At 42.5% G+C, this 15,556-nt stretch overlaps 1 non-coding gene across 1 annotated transcript; it reads right to left on the reverse strand.

Moving 5' to 3' along the window:
- Positions 1–15,102: 15,102 nt before the first annotated feature.
- LOC145949448 (small nucleolar RNA R71) lies at positions 15,103–15,209 on the reverse strand. Its single transcript, XR_014427655.1, has one exon. It is a non-coding gene; the product is annotated as a small nucleolar RNA R71 (small nucleolar RNA).
- Between the last annotated feature and the right edge of the window lie 347 nt (positions 15,210–15,556).

The following is a 15,556-nucleotide window of genomic DNA, read 5'->3' on the forward strand; positions in this document are numbered from 1 at the left end:
TGATGGAATAACACTAAGGCCGAGAAGACCAAGAGGTGATATATTAAAGGAAGCAAGAGGAATGGGTTAGTGAGGCCACTTTTGGACCTTAGCTCCTAAGTTCTTTTTAATCATAGAATTTATTTTACTTGTATTTCCAATTTTACCCTTGTATTTTGGGGTGTTTACGACTTAGAATTTATTTTCCCTTGTATTTCCCTTTTTACCCTTGTATTATGGGGTGCTCTAGATGATTAGGGTTTTTAATTTTGGGCTAGGGTGTTAACTAGAAGGGTGACACATTTTTTTGGTGTTCATTGGATCTATTTTCGGTGTTAGAAAGGCTTAGGCCCAAGTGGAGGGCAAAGGTTGCATGGTCTTATCATGCACCTAGATATAGCCAATCTAAATCCAAAGATTCCATCCTTGGCCACCAAGTTGCATCTAGGGTTCATTTGCATTTCATTTGGAATGCATTTGCCTACTCCAAATGCAACCCTAGATGCCTCCCCTCCTATAAATACCCAACACCCCACACCTTGTAAATACTTTGGATATTGAATATAAAGAGAGCCTTTAGTGCCTTTATATCTTTCCTTAGTCACCCTTGGCTATTTTCGGCCAAACCCTACCATCTCCACCTTGAGAGAAACAACCCTAGAAGTGGCCTTCATCATCATGAAGTGAGCCAACCCTAGAGTACCATTCTCAAGCATTTCCTCAAACACCTTCTACCCAACCTTCATTTTCGTCCATTCCATCATCATCCACCCTAAAACCTTGGTCCACCTTTGAAGAACTTGATCCTTGGAGAAGGCGTCCTCCTCCTTGCTCATAATCTCAAGTTCATGCAAGTAAGGATGCCATCACCTTGGTTTCTTTCATTTGGTTTGTAATTTGGCCATTCCTAAACCTCTTCAACTTGGTTTTTAGTTCGTGTAGTTGAAGGTGATTTGAAAACCTTCACCTAGGACCTCGACTAGAACATGTTTTAAATGCTTTCCTTTTGCATGTTTTATAGTTTTTGGTAGTATAATTGCTTAGGCTTTTATCTTTGTCTCCAAATCCGTTTAGAAGGCTTGTTTTTGGCCTAATAAGGGTAACGTGCACACACACACTTTATTGTTGTGCCAACTTGTTTTTGTGAGAAAAGTAGCAAAAGGCTTAGTGATTTTTACTTGATAGGGCTTGGTTATTAAGTGATTCATTGTAGTCCATGTAGACCCCTAAAATTGTCCGGGTAGGAAATAAGACTCGAAGACTCTCGAAGACCAAAGGAAAGTCAGCCGGAAGGACTCCTGGAAGACCCTGGAATACCCTAGGATGATTATTCGTAGGTTTAGAAGTCTTAGAGTAGCTTAAAATAAAGATGTGGAAGGATTGAAGCCCAATACGGCCTCCTAGAAGTTCAGTACGGCCGTACTGAACAATTTGAACTACAATACGGCCGTACTGAAGCCAATACGGCCATACTGAAGTTTTTGAACTTCAGTACGGCCGTACTGAATTCAATACGGCCGTACTGTAGTTCAAAACTTCAGTACGGGCCGTATTGATGTCAGAGGCCGTATTGCGCCTCACTCCTATATATAGGACGTCATTTGGACGTCATTCCACACTTTTCCAGACTTCTGGACCCTCTTGCTGAGTATTCTGGGGTTTTTGAGCAGTGTTCTGCCCTAGAATTCTCTCCGAGAGCCGATCCGACGAAGTTCTTGAGTTCTGAGCATTTAGCTTGAGAATTCGAACTAGTCGAAGGGAAATCTTTTTGATTTCCATAGTAAAGATTAATTTTTAGGGAAGGAGCGAGCGAGCGTGTAGTGGGAGGGAGCACCAAAAAGCCTCCTAACATTTGAATATATAAAAGCACGCTTCAAAGGTTTCTTCTTCAAAATCCTTCCTTTTACTGCTTTCTGATTGTTGCATCGCATGTTTAATTTATTCATCATGTAGATATCTTATTCATAGCCGTTTATAATAAATAGGGGTAATTTAGTAATTTTACACTATTATTAATAAAATAATCCGTCATAGGGAACCCGAAAGGGGCGTTGTGGGGTGCTAACACCTTCCTCGCACGTAACCGACTCCCTTACCCAACTCTGGTTGTAATGGCCAAGGTTGATTTGCGAAAATCAATTGCCTTATCCCTTTTTCCAATGTTTTGAGTAAAACATTGGTGGCGACTCCAAGAACCCTTCTTTTTGCGAAAACCACTAATCCATGGAGGGTCCCGCTTGGGATTAACATGGATTGGTGAATCATTTAATAAAATTGTTAGTTCGATGAGGTCTCAGTTTGAGAATAAGTCGTTCTAACAATCCATCATTTTTCAAAACTTAAAAAAGAGTCCAACCATCGTCGCGAATGCCAAGGTCCGTTTCGGCGGGTGGCGACAGATGGCGACTCTGCTGGGGAAGCCTCGAGAGTCAGTCCCATTTAGTGATGGATTATTTCTAAAATAATAGTTTAAAATTACTTCGTTACCCCTCGCTTGTATGATAACATGTTTTATTTATTTGGCTTTAATAACTGTTGTATGTTTAAATTTTGCAATTGTTTGAAATACAAACTGCACACAAACCTTTGCACACAACAGTTCCCTCTATACCCGGGGGCATGAGTGGAAAGCCATAGGGAGTGGATGTTAGTACGGCCGGTTGTCGAATGGGTCTATAGGTGCCCGTAGACTGTTGTCGGAAATCATCACTCAAGGTGATAACCATGAACTCGAGTCTGACAGTGCGTTGGAGCTTTCCATCGACTCAAGCAAAATCATGCATCATCTTAGGGACATCCCGAAAACATGATAATGCTTAGTTGAATAAACACAATGCATGCATATTCATCGCCATCATCTCATATCATGCATTCTTATCGAAAATCATGGAGGGATCTAGGTTTGCATTTCATACATCCCTCCTAGTAATTCATTAATAAACATTAATAGAAAGAAAGAATTAATCGATGCGTATGTTCAAGATGGATCGCACGCCATTTGTTATTAAGTGTAAGCCAATAACCGCGCCAAGTGAGCGCACATCAACTCCGTTGTTGGTAATCAAGACGAATAAAGGGGAAGGTCCGACACCGTTAAGGATCACTGCTCCAAGACCTTTTCCCTACAAATCAAATAAGGCTGTGCCATGGATATACGACATCCATTCTTCTGCCGACAGCGATATCTCTAACATCGTTGGACTTGGGGGCATGACTAGGAGTGGCAGGATCTACACTCCCGAAGATCTTCACGATAAAGCTCCCAAGAATAAAGGAAAAGAAAAGGAGAAAACCGAGGAAAATAAAGAATCCGAGGAGGAGACTGACGAGCTGTTAAAGTATATCCGACAGAGCGAGTACTCCATCGTGGATCAACTTCATAGGACGCCCGCAAAGATTACCCTATTTTCGTTGATCCTAAGCTCCGAACCGCATCGACAAGCTCTGTTGAAAGTCTTGAACGAGGCATACGTGTCGCACACTATCTCCCAAGACAAATTTGAGGGGATTGTTAGTCACATCACGGCTAATGATCACCTCACTTTCACCGATGAAGAAATCCCCGCTGAGGGACCGAACCACAACAAGCCCTTGCACATCTCTGTCAAGTGCAAGGAATACCACATCGCTAAAGTCTTGGTGGATAATGGATCTTCCTTGAATGTGATGCCAAAAAGAACGTTCGATCAAATGGCAATCAAGGGAGTCCAAATGCGCCCGAGCAACATGATCGTCCGAGCTTTCGACGGTTCTAAAAGAGAAGTGGTGGGAGAAGTCAATCTTCCAATCCAAATTGGACCCACCATCATCAACGTCGAATTTCAAATGATGGACATTACTCCCGCATACAGCTGTCTCCTCGGCCGACCTTGGATTCATGATGCGAAAGCTGTTCCCTCTACGCTCCACCAGAAAGTCAAATTCATAGTGGATGACAAACTGGTGACCGTACAAGCTGAAGATGACATACTCATCAGCAAGCCATCCACCATACCTTACGTGGATGCAGCACAGGAAGCTCTAGAAACCGCCTTCCAAGCATTGGAGATTACCAATGTTGAAACGTTTCCCCGAGAAATGAAGAAGGTAGCCCATATGCTCACCAAGAATGGATACTTGCCTGGACAAGGACTTGGCAAGGATTCCCAAGGAATTCCCGAGCTACCCATTATCAAGGATAATCCGGGGAAACAAGGGTTAGGATACAACCCTAATAAAGATCAAAAGACGAAGAGGAACCAAGATCCTTCTCGACGTTCTTTAAGCCAGATCTTTAGGAAGGCCGGTTCACAGGCGTCAAGGCCGGTCGTCGTCATCAAGTGTTCTTTTCCTTCCGATAGGGATGTATAGACCTGATGACTGTTAGAGATTCTCCTCGGGGACAGCCCGACCCCCGAGCCTCGATAGGGCACATGTTTTCATTATGATTATAATAAAATCATTCTTTATTCTTTCTTATTGCTTCTTTTCTTGCTTGCAATAAATCTCTAGACCACATTATTTTAACCCTGTTTGAATAAGCATGAATGAGGTTAAAATTGTCTTAATAATAATAAACCGCATCATTTTTATGTGGAAGTGTGTGTGACAACTTGGAGCACCTTTCCTTGGCCTCGACAAGTGCCATCATGGATAAAAAGAAATCCTTTAAAATAAAAGAAGCTCGGCAGGAAACCCAAAAAAGGGGCTGCGCAAAAATAAGAGCAAAAGACCCGCTAGGTGTAGACCCCTAAAATTGTCCGGGTCGGAAATAAGACTCGAAGACTCTCGAAGACCAAAGGAAAGTCAGCCGGAAGGACTCCTGGAAGACCCTGGAAGACCCTAGTATGATTATTCGTAGGTTTAGAAGTCTTAGAATAGCTCAAAATAAGGAAGTGGAAGGAATGAAGCCCAATACGGCCTCCCAAAAGTTCAGTACGGCCGTATTGAACATTTTGAACTACAATACGGCCGCACTGAACTCAATACGGCCGTATTGAAGTTTCTGAACTTCAATACGGCTGCACTGAACTCAATACGGCCGTATTGAAGTTTCTGAACTTCAATACGGCTGCACTGAACTCAATACGGCCGTATTGAGGTTTTTTGAACTTCAACACGGCCGTACTGAATTCAATACGACCGTATTGAAGTTCAAAACTTCAATACGGACCGTATTGACCCCCAGAGGCCGTATTGCGCCTCATCCCTATAAATATGACGTCAATTGGACGTCATTCTACACTTTTACACTGAGTTTTAACCCTCTTCTTGAGTATTCTGGGTTTTTTTGAGCAGTGCTCTGCCTAGAAATCACTCGGAGAGTTGATCCGACGAAGTTCTTGAGTCACGAGCCATTTGCTTGAGTCTCGAACCTAGTCGAAGGGAAATCCTCCGGATTTCCATAGTTAAAATTTTATAGGAGGGAGCGAGCGGTCTTGTAGAGGGAGGGAACGCCAAAACGCTTCCCAATTTCTGTCAAGATATATAAGAAAGCACGCTTCAAAGGTTTATCTCTTTAAAGTCCCTTCTTTTACCGCTTTCTGTGTGTACATATTTAAACTGTCATCATGTAGATAGTTAATTTATAATTGCTTAGAATAAATAGGGGTAATTTAGTAATTTCTCACTATTATTTTTAAATAATCTGTCATAGGGAACCCGAAAGGGGCGCTGTGGGGTGCTAACACCTTCCCCACGCGTAACCGACTCCCTTACCCGACTCTGGTTGTAATGGCCGAAGTCGATTTTTGAATCGATTGCCTTAAACCTCTTTTTCCAATGTTTTGAATAAAACATTGGTGGCGACTCCATGAACCCTTCCTTTTTATGAAAACCGCTAATCCATGGAGGGTCCCGCTTAGGATTAACATGGATTGGTGAGCCTTTTAATAAAATTGCTCGTTTGACGGGGTCTCAGTTTGAGAATAAGTCATTCTAGCAATCCATATTTTTTAACAAATAAAAGAGTCCAACCATCCTTCGCGAATGCCGAAAGCCCGTTTCGGGCCGGTGGCGACACTAGGAATCCCACAAAAGGGTGACCTAGGCAAAAGTTAGGGTTGCAAAAATGAAAAAAAACAAAATCCATGATGGTACCACGAGCCGAATTCAAGAAAGGTTCAAGGGAAGCTATCTTAGCTTCATAAGTGTTTAATCAAACAAGCCTAAACACATAAGCCTACCTTGGCCAACCATTCTTACAAAAACCATTTTTGAAAAATAAATCCCCTCTAAAACACAAACTTCAGAACAAAAATATCTTTCCTTTCTTTTCTCTCTTGTCCCAAACGATTTTAGAATAATCTGGTGGAAGCATGGAGAAATAAATCATCACTGAAAATGGATCTAATCTGAATAATAAAATGGTGGAAGAACTGTGCCAAGAATTCAAGATCCAACACCACAACTCTTCCCCATATCGGCCGAAGATAAATGGGGCAGTCGAGGCAACCAATAAGAACATCAAGAAAATAGTGCAAAAGATGGTTGTCTCATTTAAAGACTAGCACGAGATGTTACCCTTCGCTCTTCATGGTTATAGGACTTCAGTACGCAGTTTTACCCGTCTAGGTCGAAATACCTTCTCTAAGGGTAATCATGCATCCTCATCAATTATTCATTTTAGGATCACCAATACCCTCTCGATGTGAGTAAAAGGGACCCATGACTATTGAGATTCTCCGTTGGGGAGAGATCATAGGCTAGGGAGGGTGATAAACCTTCATCTTAAAAAGGCAGCGCCTTAAAGATGGAGTCTTATCAAGCTCACATCGAGAGTGTATTCATACCATAAATAAACTAATTAAAACATTCATTTTAGAAAGTGGCTGGTCATCTCTCTGTCCTCACACGCGCACAGAAAATCAAGAAGATGGAAGCGCTGGAGGACCAAAACAAGAAGCTTACAGCCGAGCTCTCACAGCTCAAAGAACAAATGGCGCAAATGATGGAACTCATGCATCACCATAATGTACATGGGTCTCACCACAGTGACCATGAGTCCCATCATCATGAGGAGGAGGAGCACGAGGAAGAACCTCCACGAGCTGTACCCCTTGGGGCAGGGATCATGATTAAAGAGCCCGAGGTTTCAAAGGAACAATTCCATGCTCTTGAGGATCGGCTAAGGGCTATGGAGGGGCATGATTTTGACATCAAAGATGCCGCCGACATGTGCTTGGTGAGGGACATCCAATTCCCTCCCAAATTTAAAGTGCCAGATTTCCCAAAATATGTGGGATCGACTTGCCCCAAAAGTCATCTCACCATGTATTGCCGAAAAATGGCTGCATATGCTACCAATGAAAAGCTCTTGATCCATTGCTTCCAAGAGAGCTTGGCTGACACCGCACTCAATTGGTATATGCAGCTGGATGGAAGTCAAGTGTGCACATGGAGACAGTTGGCCGACGCCTTTCTCAAGCGCTATAAATATAACATCGACCTAACACCCGATAGGTCTGATCTTCAAGCCTTGAGTAAAACAAATGATGAATCTTTCAAGGCGTACGCCCAACGGTGGAGGGAGTTGGCGGCACAAATAGAACCCCCGCTGTCGGATAAGGAGACGGTGTCCCTGTTCATAAATTCGTTGACCGGTCCTTATTATGACAAAATGATAGGGAATACGACAACACTCTTCTCGGACATCATCACCATTGGAGAAAGAGTGGAACAAGGGCTGAAAAGTGGGAAGCTAGCTGGGCTTGCCCAATCATTTGAAGCCAAGAAGACCTACGGGAAGAAGAAGGAGGGAGGAGTCAATGCCGTAAATATTTCTTCATCTTCTTCCACTTCGAAGTCAGGAAAGTCGCAATACAACCCTGTGAAGAGGTTTGATAAACTTCCGACCACATATAGTGACCTCCTGCCGAAGCTAGTGGAAGCACATCTTCTAGCTTACGTTCCACTAAAGAAGATTGATCCACCTCATCCCGATTGGTACAAACCGCAAGACAAATGTCTATACCATTCGGGGGCATCGGGGCATTCAACTGAGAAATGTAGAGCTCTCAAAAATAAGGTCCAAGACCTTATCGATGCTGGGTGGATCACTTTTGATTCAACAGCGCCCGACGTGAGCAAGAATCCTCTGCCGCAGCAGGAGTAGAGAGAAGAACAAGCCACGATAGGACCCCCCCATATTCTTCTTTTAGGGACTCATGATCAGTACCCGAGATCATGAGAACCTTTTCATGTAAATAAGGGTTTTTGTACAGTTTTAATACATATCAATAAAGAGGCATTTTTCACACATTATTCTCTCTTTTGTTCTTTTCTCTCTTTCCCCATTAACATTAATAATTCTAAACCTAAACAGAACCAATAAAATAATTATGTCTGTAATTGTTCGCTCTGACCGGGATCCGAAAGTTGAGGATAAATGGGTTGAGTTGGACAGTGATGAGGAGACCATTCTCCGGATTTGCAAAGATTGCTAGATCAAGAAGCTCGTCAAGAGAAATTGGAGACTGTGAATTTGGGGCAGGGCCGAGAGATAAAAGAGGTCAATATTGGGACCCATATCAGTGATGAAATAAGGACACATGTTTCCGCTATGATTATAATAAAATCATTCTTCATTGCTTCTTTTCTTGCTTATAATAAAATTCTAAACCACATTATTTTTAACCCTGTTTGAATAAACATGAATGAGGTTAAAATCATCTTAATAATAATAAACCCGCATCATTTTTTATGTGGAAGTGTGTGTGACAACTTGGAGCACCTTCCCTTGGCCTCGACAAGTGCCATCATGGATAAAAATAAATCCTTTAAAATAAAAGAAGCTCGGAAGAAAACCCAAAAAGGGGGATACCCAAAAAGGGGGATGCGCAAAAATAAGAGCAAAGAACCCGCTAGGAATCCCACGAAAGGGTGACCTAGGCAAAAATTAGGGTTGCAAAATAAACAAAAAAACAAAAGTCCGCTAAAACACCACAAAAGGGTGTTTTAGGCAAAAATAAGGACAATCAAAAAATAAAAATAAATCCATGATGGTACCATGAACCGAATTCAAAAAGAAAGGTTCAAGGGAAGCTATCCAAGTTGTCGAATCACAACACGACTTTTTAGCTTCATAAGTGTTTAATCAAACAAGCCTAAACACATAAGCCTACCTTGGCCATCCATTCTTACAAAAACCATTTTTGAAAAATAAATCCCCTCTAAAACACAAACTTCAGAACAAAAATATCTTTCCTTTCTTTTCTCTCTTGTCCCAAACGATTTTAGAATAATCTGGTGGAAGCATGGAGAAATAAATCATCACTGAAAATGGATCTAATCTGAATAATAAAATGGTGGAAGAACTGTGCCAAGAATTCAAGATCCAACACCACAACTCTTCCCCATATCGGCCGAAGATAAATGGGGCAGTCGAGGCAACCAATAAGAACATCAAGAAAATAGTGCAAAAGATGGTTGTCTCATTTAAAGACTGGCACGAGATGTTACCCTTCGCTCCTCATGGCTATAGGACTTCAGTACATACATCTACAGGAGCTACTCCATTCTCCCTCGTTTATGGGATGGAGGCAGTTCTACCTATCGAAGTCGAGATACCTTCTCTAAGGGTAATCATGGAAACAAAACTTTCCGAGGTAAAATGGGTTCAAAGTCGATACGACCAGTTGAACCTTATCAAAAAGAAACGGCTGAACGCCATATGCCATGGTCAAGCCTATCAGAGGAAGATCAAAAAAGGCTTTTGACAAGAAAGTCCACCCTCGAGTCTACCATGAGGGAGAGTTGGTAATGAAGAAATTGCTACCAACTCAAAAGGACAAAATCGGAAAGTATGCCCCAAATCACGGAGGACCATACGTGGAAAAACGAGCCTTCTCAGGAGGAGCATTGATCCTCACAGACATGGATGGAAAAGAACTTCGATACCCAGTCAACGCTGACGAGGTAAAGAAGTACTATGCTTGAAGACGTTGCTTGCATAAGCCCGCTAGGATGAAAACCCGAAAAAGGGCATCCTAGGCAAAAGTTAGGGCAAAACAAAAAGCCCGCCAGTACAAGGGTACTAGGAAAAACAAAGGCAAAATTATCCCCGCTAGGATACGTCCTAGGCAAAAGTTAGGGGCAAAAGAATAAGATGTAAAAGCAAAGCAAGCAACGGTCACTTGAATCGAAAATCGAAAGGCGGTTCAAGTGATTATCTTCTAGAAGCAAGCGTCTTGCAGCATCTAACGCTCCTGGCTCAGGCATCTCACCCGAAGCAACTAGGGGAATGTAAAGAGCAACAATTACAGATATAATTGTTAAGCCCAATGTATATAGCCTACCCTGGCCAGCCATTCTTCAGAAATTCCTTCTGTATATCTTTCTGTAAAAACACTTGTGAATATTAATAAAATATCTATTCATTTCTTTTCTCTCTTGACCATGTGATTATGCCTCTAAATTGGTATTTCTAAAAAAATTGTATGAAATTCCTTAATAATCGGTCAATAAAAAAAATTGGAGGGGTTCCTATAAAATCCATAATCTCCTGCATAAAAGGCTCACAAAAATATTCCCTCACGTCGATGACAGAAATTCCTCCAAGAAAAGGAGGATAGGGAGAGCCATTCATTTTTCTAAAAACATTAAATAATAAAACTTGCATTTGTGCATCACACACATTAGTTGCACATTCAAAGACCTTATCATGAGGCAATTGCATAAAATAGAAAATAGGAAAAATTGCTTGTGTATGGCAGCGGTCAACAGAAAGGGCCGCAAATCAACAGAAAAGGCAAAAATACAGAAAAAGCCAAAAAAAATGACAAAAAAGGCAAAAAATACAGAAAACGCCAAAAACGACAAAAAAAAAGGCAAAAGATTTAGAAAATCAATCGCCTCGTGCGGAATAACTAAGCCTGGAGAGGCTTGCAGAAACAATACTCTCTCATCATACAGAATAATTGAGCCTGGAGAGGCTTGCCGAAATAATACTCCTTCAGAATAACTGAGCCTGGAGAGGCTTGCTGAAATAATACTCCCACAGAATAATTGAGCCTGGAGAGGCTTGCCGAAATAATACTCCCACAGAATAACTGAGCCTGGAGAGGCTTGCCGAAATAATACTCTCTCAGAATAACTGAGCCTGGAGAGGCTTGCCGAAATAATACTCCCTCATCAGAATAATTGAGCCTGGAGAGGCTCGCCGAAATAATACTCCCCAGAGATATCTCAGCTTCCATTCACGGGCCAAATTCCCCAGTGAAAGCTATCAAACTAAGATCAGCAAGATCCCCCAAGGAGGGCTTGATCGTCTAAACAGAATATCCAAGTCGAAAGGACTTAAACTTCCTCAGTGGAAGGTAGCTTTCCAACTCAAGCGATGAGTGAAGCTAAGCCTGAAGAGGCTTTCTAAATAATACTCTGGGATATATAAACTTTAAATCCCCACTCGCCTACTCAGAGGCACCCCCTCAAGAAAAATCACAAAAGACAAATAATCATTCCCCAAGCGGAATCCGGCACTCAGCCGAACACCAAACATCAAGATAATTCGCCTACTCAGAGGCACTCTTTCAAAAAAGAAAAAAATCCAAAAGATCAATAACAATTCCCCAAGCGGAATTCGGCATCGAGCCAATCATTAAACGTCAAGATGATCCGCCTAACAGAAGAGGCTAATCAAAATCAACGACAAAATCCCCCAGCGGATAACAGCCTACACAGAGGCAACAAAAATCAAAAAAATCAAAAAAGAGTCACCCGAATAAGGATAACCGGGATACTCCACAAACGTCGAAAGGACGACAGCCAATCATAAGGCATCGCTCAACTCAGAGAGAGAGCATCTGTGTCTGCACCCCAAGGAGTCAGAAATTCCCCATGGGTACCAACTAAGCAATGCAAGTTGGGGCACAAAAAACCTATGAATGACTGCACATCCCCTATCTCAGATCCCTGGAGAGGGCAAACTCACATTGCCAATGTCGTCAAGAACACGGAGGCAGATCCTGGGGAGGGCAAACCGCAGACCCTGGAGAGGGCAAACTCACGCTACCAAAGTGACTAGAAGCACGGAGGTACGCAGACCCTGGGGAGGGCAAACCGCAGACCCTGGAGAGGGCAAGACTCACGCTACCAAAGTGACTAGAAGCACGGAGGTACGCAGACCCTGGGGAGGGCAAACCGCAGACCCTGGAGAGGGCAAGACTCACGCTACCAAAGTGACTAGAAGCACAAAGGTACGCAGACCCTGGGGAGGGCAAACCGCAGACCCTGGAGAGGGCAAGACTCACGCTACCAAAGTAACTAGAAGCACGGAGGTACGCAGACCCTGGGGAGGGCAAACCGCAAACCCTGGAGAGGGCAAGACTCACGCTACCAAAGTGACTAGAAGCACGGAGGTACGCAGACCCTGGGGAGGGCAAACCGCTGACCCTGGAGAGGGCAAGACTCACGCTACCAAAGTGACTAGAAGCACGGAGGTACGCAGACCCTGGGGAGGGCAAACCGCAGACCCTAGAGAGGGCAAGACTCACGCTACCAAAGTGACTAGAAGCACGGAGGTACGCAGACCCTGGGGAGGGCAAACCGCAGACCCTGGAGAGGGCAAGACTCACGCTACCAAAGTGACTAGAAGCACGGAGGTACGCATACCCTGGGGAGGCCAAACCGCAGACCCTGGAGAGGGCAAGACTCACGCTACCAAAGTGACTAGAAGCACGGAGGTACGCAGACCCTGGGGAGGGCAAACCGCAGACCCTGGAGAGGGCAAGACTCACGCTACCAAAGTGACTAGAAGCACGGAGGTACGCAGACCCTGGGGAGGGCAAACCGCAGACCCTGGAGAGGGCAAGACTCACGCTACCAAAGTGACTAGAAGCACGGAGGTACGCAGACCCTGGGGAGGGCAAACCGCAGACCCTGGAGAGGGCAAGACTCACACTACCAAAGTGACTAGAAGCACGGAGGTACGCATACCCTGGGGAGGGCAAACCGCAGACCCTGGAGAGGGCAAGACTCACACTACCAAAGTGACTAGAAGCACGGAGGTACGCAGACCCTGGAGAGGGCAAGACTCACACTACCAAAGTGACTAGAAGCACGGAGGTACGCAGACCCTGGGGAGGGCAAACCGCAGACCCTGGAAAGGGCAAACTCACGCTACCCCGTTGTCAGAAGCACCGAGGTATGCATGATGTTGTGTATTTTACTCGTATTTTAGCACTTTAATTCACAAGAATTCATAGCATAATCATGCATATCTTTCATGTTTTTAATAAATTTTTATATCATTTTCCTATTTTATGCTTTTCTTGGTATGTGTTGTGTTTTCTCTGAGCAGGATCAAGATTTAAGAATTAAAGAGGAAATGCTGAGCTACAGGGAAAATCACGGCCGTGATTCTAAATCACGCCCGTGATTCACCAGAGAAAATCACGGCCGTGACTCCCAATCACACCCGTGAACGCCACTGACCCTTCATAGATGTGCTCCAGAGAAGATCACGGTCGTGATTCTCAGTCACGGCCGTGATTCACTTCGCGTCCCAGCTTTTTAAGTTTTATGTTTTATTTTTATTTTATCTTTGTAATTTTTATCTTGGTAGTTTTACCTTTTTACCCTTTTAGGTTATAAATTAGATGAGGTTAGCCTAGAATGGGGATTTTTTTGTTTCGGAGACAGTTTTTTAGTTTTTGACACTTAGAGAAGGTTGGGCGCCTGTGCCATCGACTCTAAGGTTTGCTTTTCTTTTATTCTTCTTTTCTTGGAGAACTACTATGAACTCCTGTGAGTAGTTTCCCTTTTTCTGGGATCAGGGCTTAGCCTCTGAGAACCTCTTTATTAATGCATTATTCAGTTTCTTAATTTTATTCCAATTCTTGATTTGTTCTTTTATATTTTATATATGAACTTTAACATTATTGTTTTCATAATAACATTAATTAAGGATGAACTGAGAGGAGAACTTGATTATAATTATGATAAACAATTAATCTTAATTTTCATAATCATAGATAATTAGGGATGAACTGAGAGGAGAACCTAATTATCGGAACCTAAAGGAACAGACTTGAGTGTTAAATCACGAGAGTTGATTTAAGCTTTCGAGGAGCAATAGATTAACAAAGATCTTAATGGGTTTAATTGAACGTAATTACCACGAGAGTAGGGATTAATTTTAATTAAACACGTCCTCGTAGCCTGAGAAGGTGCAAGGATTAAATTAGGTTAAGACTACCTTCAAGATGGAATAGAATTAATTAATGAAAATAATAATTCAATATTGTTGGAACTCTTTGTGCGAACCCTAGATTCCCGGAAATCTCCTTATCTTATCTTAAAGTTTTATCTTATTCATTAATTGCATTACTATCTCTTTTACCAGCGAATCTGATCTTATCATCTCAAAACAAACATTCTATCTGTTTTAAAATTCAAATTAAAATACTAGTAATTCTAGGTCAAACACGTAGTCCCTGTGATTCGATATTTATTACTTGACGACAACCGTACACTTGCGGTTTTCCATACATCAAGTTTTTGGCGCCGTTGCCGGGGACTACGTCTCTTGATTTAAATTACAATTATTTTAATTCGAATTTTTTTTTTAAAAAAAAAAAAATTTAAATAAATAAATAATTTTTTTTTTTTAGTGTTTACTTCTCCAATTCAGATTTCACGGGTCACTTTCTTTTTTTTTGCAGTGCCTTAGGGTTAATGCAAAAGAGATCTCTACGTCTTGGGAAACCAACACCACTTGATCCTGAGATTGAAAGAACTCTCCTGAGAAGGAAAAGAAACCTTTCTAGAGAATTTGACATGGCTGCACAACGAGATAATTTACCGCTTCGGGATTACTCTGCACCCGTAGCTCGTGGGATACCTGGAGGGGAGATGCAAACTGGAGCTACCGTACCAGCTTCTCTGGTGAATATGCTCAAACAGAACACCTTTGGAGGACTACCATCAGAAGATCCTAATGACCACTTAGAGGGGTTCTTGGAAATCTGTGAGACCCAGCAATTTGATGATGAAGTTTCTGATGGAATGCGACTCCGCTTATTCTCACTCACCTTGAGAGATAAGGCAAAGGTGTGGCTAAGAACAGTGCCTAGAGAAAAGATAGCAACTTGGGAATTATGTGAAAGAGCTTTTCTAGAGAAATTCTTTCCTCCTTCTAAAACTAAAGAATTGAGGAAGAAAATCACTAATTTCCAACAAGGCACTGGAGAGACTATTTATGAAGCATGGGAGCGGTTCAAAGGATATCTTCAAGCATGCCCACAACATGGCTTCAACCGTTGGCTTACCATCCAATTTTTCTTTGAAGGATTGGACCAACAAAGCACCAAGATATTAGACTCAGCAGCTGGAGGATCTTTCATGGGGAAACCTATTAATGACTGCATGATTATTTTGGAAAATGTAGCCTCAAATCACAGCCAATACAGTGAAAGAGAAGTCACAGCAAGGAAAGGAACTCCGGGGCGATATGAAGTGAACAATATTGAGTTACTCTTAGCAAAATTTGATACTCTTAATCAAAGATTAGACAAGATGGAAAAAGCTAAGGTTAATTCAGTGGCTACAAATCAAGTATGTGACCTTTGTAGGGAACAAGGGCACACTGCAGTAGATTGTA

Source organism: Cajanus cajan, chromosome 6 (genome assembly GCF_000230855.2).
Source record: "Cajanus cajan strain Asha chromosome 6, NIPB_CcT2T_4, whole genome shotgun sequence".
Classification (NCBI taxonomy): Eukaryota; Viridiplantae; Streptophyta; class Magnoliopsida; order Fabales; family Fabaceae; genus Cajanus; species Cajanus cajan.